General features: G+C 41.9%; 1 protein-coding gene across 2 annotated transcripts in view; it reads right to left on the bottom strand.

The window, feature by feature from the left end:
* The window catches only part of LOC138969338 (uncharacterized), a 50,201-nt gene that overhangs the window by 38,955 nt on the left and 3,746 nt on the right, over positions 1-7,500 (bottom strand). Inside the window, exon 1 of one of the 2 annotated variants that reach the window (XM_070342112.1) lies at positions 912-2,604. The exons of the other annotated variant lie outside the window; for it this stretch is intronic. The gene's annotated coding sequence lies outside the window, so the exon portion shown is untranslated. Of the gene's footprint in view, positions 1-911; positions 2,605-7,500 lie in introns of those variants that run through there. 2 annotated transcript variants of the gene reach the window in all.

Here is a 7,500-nt window from a genome sequence, read left to right as displayed (position 1 = left end):
AAATACCCACGAGTAGACTGGTTCATGCACACTTTCAGCAGCACAAAATTAATATGCACAAGCAGCAACTGTATTGTAAAAGAAAAAGAAAAAGGGTTGTCAACCTGTCTGTGATCTGGCCTTGAGGGAGTAAGATATAGATTACGTTACCGCTGGCTTTCAGTCTCAATCTCGCTAATTCAAATCTGGGAATAAGTAAGTGGGAAATCCGAATTAAAAGGATATTGATAATAGTAAGTTCGCTGGCCTAGAGTACACACACAGAGACGCAAATAGACCCCGCGAATGAGAGAGTTTGAGAGAAAGAGAGACACACACACACATACACACACACACACACACACACACACAACACACACATACACACACATACACACATACAGAGAGAGACACACACACACACATACACACACACTCACACTCACACACACACACACTCACACTCACACACACGCACACACACACACACACACACACACACATATACACACACACACACACACACACACACTTGACACTGATTACGGCGTCTCGTGTGGGTTGGCGATTAGTCAAAAACAAAACGAAACCGTTTCTTTCTTTCTTTATTTGGTGTTTAACGTCGTTTTCAACCATTCAAGGTTATATCGCGACGGGGAAAGGGGGGAGATGGGATAGAGCCACTTGTTAATTGTTTCTTGTTCACAAAAGCACTAATCAAAAAATTGCTCCAGGGGCTTGCAACGTAGTACAATATATGACCTTACTGTGAGAATGCAAGTTTCCAGTACAAAGGACTTTTAACATTTCTTACATACTGCTTGACTAAAATCTTTACAAACATTGACTATACTCTATACAAGAAACCCTTAACAAGGGTTAAGGAGAAACAGAATCCGTTAGTCGCCTCTTCCTGGGGAAACCGTACTTACCTGAAAAAATCAAGCAGATACCCGCTTAACTTGCAATCAGGGTGGGCGGGCAGTAGAATAAACAGTTGATCCCACTTACTGTCACACTCTATGAGGGTCTTGACGTCGAGAGGGTAGAGCGTGACTACAGTCTAAACACACGGCTCACATGACAATAACGTGAGAGCTAAAGCGCCCTCGCAGACGCTCGTTCTCGCCGACTGTAAATTATGAACAAGTTAAAATCGCAACGGGGTCATCAACGCTGACGCGTGACGTCACTGGATAGACACGATTGAGATAATAAACGTTTTCGAACAGGTTTACAATAACGCCATGGATTTTGACGCAAAACAGAGGCCAGAGAGTTAATTTTGTCAGGTGATTATGGTTAAGTCTTCGGACCTAATGAGAGATTTTGTGATCAAATAGATACGTTATAACATGTATCTTGTACCATGAATTCTACATTCTACGATCGAGGCTAAAGACAATGGAGCATGAGTGAATGCTGAAAGGGTGTATCGTATCTCGCGCTTGCAATAACTGCTGCAGCAAGACATATATAACACTCATTCTGCTCAAGTTCCCCATACCCCCCCGCCTACATATTGTTCTTCTGGTTAATAATTGTGTTGTCCACCATCATGAACACTTGTGTAACTTAGCATTGTTATGGTCACGTCAAATAAGCATTTGCTTGAGTTCGTGTCCTAGCTGCATTTTTGTCAATTGTTTCATGTCATGTATTTTGAATAAAATTGTGTTTGAACCAACTGTTATGTTTATTTCATTTCTCTATTTTCAGTGGAACCTGTCCAAAACGACCACCCAAAGGACCGATCAGAAGGGGTCTTTATAGACAGGTGTCCTTATGGAAAGGTGCATTATAGGGTGAAAAAAGTCCGTCGGGGACCCTTTGGGTTGGTCAGGACAGGTGGTCGCTCTCAAGAGGGACTGGGTGGCCGAGTGGTAACGCACTTGCGCTCGGAAGCGAGAGGTTGCGAGTTCGACCCTGGGTCAGGGCGTTAGCAATTTTCTCCCCCCTTTCCTAACCTAGGTGGTGGGTTCAAGTGCTAGTCTTTCGGATGAGACGATAAACGGAGGTCCCTTCGTGTACACTACATTGGGGTGTGCACGTTAAAGATCCCACGATTGACAAAAGGGTCTTTCCTGGCAAAATTATATAGGCATAGATAAAAAATGTCCACCAAAATACCCGTGTGACTTGGAATAATAGGCCGTGAAAAGTAGGATATGCTCCGAAATGGCTGCGATCTGCTGGCCGATGTGAATGCGTGATGTATTGTGTAAAACAAAATCCATCTCACACGGCATAAATAAATCCCTGCGCCTTGAATATGTGCGCAATATAAATTGCATAAAATAAAATAAAATAAAATAAAAATAAATCCCTGCGCTTAGAAATGTACCCACGGAATACGCGCGATATAAGCCTCATGTTGATTGATTGATTGATTGACTGTACTTGTTTGTTCATTTGGCCAAGGCATGCAGCGCTTATGACCAAAATTACGCCAAGCGTTCTCGCTCCAGAACCAAGGCGTTAGTTTAAGCTGTCTATATTCTCACCTGGGCGGAGTCCTATAGTGGTTAATTAAAGTAAGCGGCTTTGCGTGTCCTCTTGTACCCACTTACTCCCGATCGGAGTACTTCTTGTGACTTTACTTTTGTGGCATAAACAGCGAAACATTACAAACTTTCTTTAGCGAGCGTGTGGCAGTCATAGGTGTTTGGAACTAATGTTGTTGTGTGCTTCCTGTTTCTAAGATTTTCACGCGTGTTTTTTTGTTATTTTTTAATTTTTTTAACAATTTACTAAAACTTTAACTAATAATAAAAAAATAATTTAAAAAAAACATGAACAGCATTGACCAAATGCAGACCAACTGGACATGCGAAGATATTTTACGTAATACACGCTTTGTATTACTTTCGTTCCCTAAAAGTACTATTTCGGGTCGATGAACGAAAACAAACACAAACAATTAAGGGGGAAGGGGTGTTTAAGGAAAGGGGGGGGGGGGGGGGTGCGTGAGTTTCTTACACGTCTGAAAGCAGAAGTATAACATTAGTATCAACAACAACAAAATATGCTTGGGCCTATCGTTACAAACGCTTGTTTCTAGACCAATCACTTGCATTTGTGTCAGGCAAGACAACTCTTCCCTCAGGCAGAGAACAGGGGCGTTAAGCATTACAAAGCTATAATTACCGGGCTTTGAGGGTTTGATGGGATTGGTTTTACAGGAACATATGCTACACGGATTAACTACACTGCAGATTTAAGGGGAAGCTGTGTTCTAGTATGCGAGTTTTTACACCTCCAGTATAGGGGTGTGTATAGGATTCGGTCGATGTGTTTGTTTGTTTGTTTGTGTGTTTGTGTTCGCATATAGATCTCAAGAATGAACGGACCGATCGTCACCAAACTTGGTGAACAGGTTCTATACATTCCTGAGACGGTCCTTACAAAAATTGGGACCAGTCAAACACACGGTTAGGGAGTTATTGGTGGATTAAGATTCTACAAGGACTTATAGAGGGACATATTAATGGTCAAAGGGAAATAACCTTCTCAGTTGGTGGCAGTGAGAATGGTAAGGACGGGGGTGTTTTTCCTACCTCGGAGGAATTTCTTGTTTTCCTCGTGTCTGCTTCTCTTTCTTGTCTGTCTGTGCGGATGTAGGCCATCTCTCTCTCTCTCTCTCTCTCTCTCTCTCTCTCTCTCTCTCTCTCTCTCTCTCTCTCTCTCTCTCTTTCTCTCTCTCTCTTTCCGAACCAAAGACACACACACAAAATGCGTATGAAGCTATTACAAATAACTATCAAATAAAACTTCTTGTCAAAGAAATTCGGGCTGTGTGTTTATACGTTGGTCAAGGTTGTGATGTTGGTAATAACTGTTTGGTTTTTGTTTACTTTGTCGTAAGGAAAAAAGGCGCGGAAGAGCAGCAATATTACATTTGAGCTCGTTAGACCTCTTAAATTTAATACATGTAGTGACACTAAGCTAAAGTCCTTCCTGAATGCAAAATTTCTGTCCCATTTTTTTAATCAAAAATATATGGTGGCTGGAAATTTGGTGATTCAAACTTATTTGCATAATAGGAGGAAAGACCATGCACACTTCGACAATCTGCACTGTATATCCTTGACATTGAAGATGCACAAGCCATATGATTGTACTGATCACAATGTGGTTACATTACTTTACATTTTTCATTGCGGGTACGTTCGAGTACTTTATCAAAATCAAGTACCTTCCTGTGTAGTGAAGCATTTGTGAGAAATGACAGATAGCTGGATACTTGTTACTGCGCAATGTAATGATTCTGATTTTATGGTTCACTTTGCAACCATGTTGACAAATTTATGACAATGGGGACAACAGTTGGGAATGGCATATCAAGCAGTATAGAGAATGCACAACAATAAAAGATATAAACATGCAAATACAGGTTTGAAATTGTTATTTATCAGCACTATTTGAGTGTATCGGTCTGTTATAATTATTGCCGACAGTATATCATTTGAATAAAAAAAAATTTACTTTTTCGAGTGAGAGTAAAAACATTACTGTCGGCACGCCGCGCAAGATGCCTTATCTACGATACTTTAAAATCAACAGTCGTATAAAATTAAAGTGTGTATTTTTTTCTGTCATTTCCCAAAAACTACCAACCCAAGAAAATGTCTTCGGCTAAAGAAGCATATAATGTGAAAACGCCATATAAAGGCGGACTGTGGTAACTCATTCCGAGCCGTTAATTAATGTAGAAAGTAATCAGTAAATAAGTAAATAAATAAATAACATTTAATTTGATCTCAATCCACAGTGGCTATATAAATATGGTCTTGAATCCCAAATATTGTGCTTAGGTACACACAATTCCCGAGTGCGTTCCCCTGATGCTCTTCATTCGTTGAGAGCACAAAAAAGGTATTCAATGCCTTGCTGTCTCTGCAGGGTGGTTTGAACGTCGACTTTCCATGGTTGTTATAAAGTTTCCTCGTCGTGGTTTGCAATATAATTAATGATGTTGCGAGGAATTAGTTTCTTTGACAAATTTACCGAAATGTCCTTATACGTTTGGTCAATTTTGATAGTTCTTGGTGTGTCCTTTCTCCAACCTTAAAAATGAAATCGGCATATCTACCGTAAGGCTAAGTTTTCAGCGAATTGAAACGAGTTTCAGTGTTTCGGCGACTGCTGACACATAAGTATGCAGTTTCTATCTCTGCTGCATTCATACGGCAAGCAGTCAGCCGAATCGGTCACTAAGTAATAACTTTGAGAGAGAAAAGAATATGACATGCAAATAACCATAACCTAAGTTTCAAAGCAAGTATATACTGAATGGCTTAATATTCGTTTCCAAGCATGTTTTGCAACATATCAGAAACCTGTTTCTGCTCCTTTTGCAAAGCAGTCAGTTGAATCGGTCACTCGGTCAATGCGCTAAATCTAAAAATTTTAAATCACATTAAAATATTCCCCACATTGAAATAATATTGAATGGCTTCTTGAAAATGTCCATGTATGCATCTTTCTCTTGGCACCCCCACCCGCGCACGACACATAAAGATGAAATAATCAGATTCCAAAAGACGGCAAACAATTTTATTTTTTTTAAACTCCACATCTGACGTCTATCGAGTTAGCGAAGACTGGTGCACCGGTGCGAAACCGACAGTTCTAGTTGTTCATTGTTCAGTTATGTTGACACCAATCGGCAGAGAAATGTAAAGGCTTTGACAACATGAACGCGACCTCACACTGCGCTGAAGGATGAGAGAGACACAGACACAAAACTATAAAATGGGCTTGGCGTTCAAAGGTATGGATCACTGAGCGTGACCAATGTTTGTTTTCTTGATAATATCTTCTTTTTTCCTCTTTAGTTTTTTTTGTTTTTTTTTAGTTTGTTTTGGTCGTTTCTTTCTTTCTTTATTTATCTATTTATTCACTTTGCTCTCGCTCCTACTCCACTAAGCTCGGGACTTTGAGGATGACACGCACGAAAGTCGGCGCAACATGACACGCACGTAGTGTAGTTTTGTGTTGCATCCGTTCCTCCAGAAATGCTATAGGGCCCAACCGCATTTTGTTTATTTGGGTTAAATGTCTAGTGTTATTAAGGTCTGTTTCGGTCAGTGTAATGCGCAGTTGAATCATTGTGTGTCTGTCGGTAATTGGGCGTGTATTTTGCACTGTCTACATGCCAAAAGTGTAAGCGATCTGTTCCCCTTTCTGTGATTAGATTTAGAGTTTCCCTCTCTCTGTCTCTGTCTCTGTCTGTCTGTCTGTCTGTCTGTCTGTCTGTCTGTCTGTCTGTCTGTCTGTCTGTCTGTCTCTGTCTCTCTCTCTCTGTCTCTCTCTCTTTCTCTCACACACACACACACACACACACACACACACACACACACACACACACACACACACATAGCATATTAACCGTACCTGTTCCAAGATAGGCCAACTAGTCCTGTAAGAGGACGTTAAAACTAATTAGTCAGTCAGTCAGTCAGTCCTTCTCTCTCCCCCCTCTCTCTCTCTCTCTCTCTCTCTCTCTCTCTCTCTCTCTCTCTCTCTTTCTTTCTCTCTCTCTTTCCCTCCCTCCCTCCCTCCCACCCTCTCTCTCTCACTCTCAAGAGTAAAATCATGAAGAGAGATAAACGGAACATTAATTGATTTGATTAAACAGCAAACCAAGTACTCACCCCTAAACCCAAATCTTTCCTTCTTCTTCATCCACTTCTCCTCCCCCCACCCGAGAAATAGATTTAAAGAAATTCAGAGCGGGATTATATAACTACGAGAGACAGAAAAATCTGCAGCATTGCATTCTGCAGTGTCCCGCTGCTTGCATAATGACAGTCAACCTCAAACCCATGTGTTGCCCTATTTACACAAAAAAAGAACCCCTCCTTTATCCCCTGCATGCTGTGAGTCTGTAGGCGTATACGAACTCACTTTCATTACATGACAGGTGTGGTTTTGTAAGGTATCTCTCTTGCAGATAAATTACGTCTATACACCCGCAGTATCCGGGTATATGAATGTACGTACCCGTTTCAAGCGTCATACACCTAAGGATGAACAGAAGGCGATTTTTATCTCCCACCCGCACCTTTTCGACGTTGTAATGGATGTGTTTAGTCAAAGCAAAATTAAATAAACGAAAATGTATATTCTTTCAATTCTGATTCATTCAGAGATCTGTATATAGAGACATGGGATATCTGTGGAAGAGAGATGGGGTGTTGGGGTGTGGAGAAGGAGGCGGGGGAAGGAAGGGGGTGTAGGGGTGTGGAGAGAGAGGCGGAGGGAGCGGGGGAAGGAAGGGGGTGTAGGGGCGTGGAGAGAGAGGCGGAGGAGGCGGGGGAAGGAAGGGGGTGTAGGGGTGTGGAGAGAGAGGCGGGGGAAGGAAGGGGGTGTAGGGGTGTGGAGAGAGAGGCGGGGGAAGGAAGGGGGTGTAGGGGTGTGGAGAGAGAGGCGGGGGAAGGAAGGGGGTGTAGGGGTGTGGAGAGAGAGGCGGAGGGGGCGGGGGAAGGAAGGGGGTGTAGAGAAGAAAAAGAGGAAGAA

This window comes from Littorina saxatilis, linkage group LG6 (genome assembly GCF_037325665.1).
Source record: "Littorina saxatilis isolate snail1 linkage group LG6, US_GU_Lsax_2.0, whole genome shotgun sequence".
NCBI lineage: Eukaryota > Metazoa > Mollusca > Gastropoda > Littorinimorpha > Littorinidae > Littorina > Littorina saxatilis.
The sequence above is the reverse complement of the archived record's forward strand: the minus strand, read 5'-3'. Positions and strand labels throughout refer to the sequence as shown.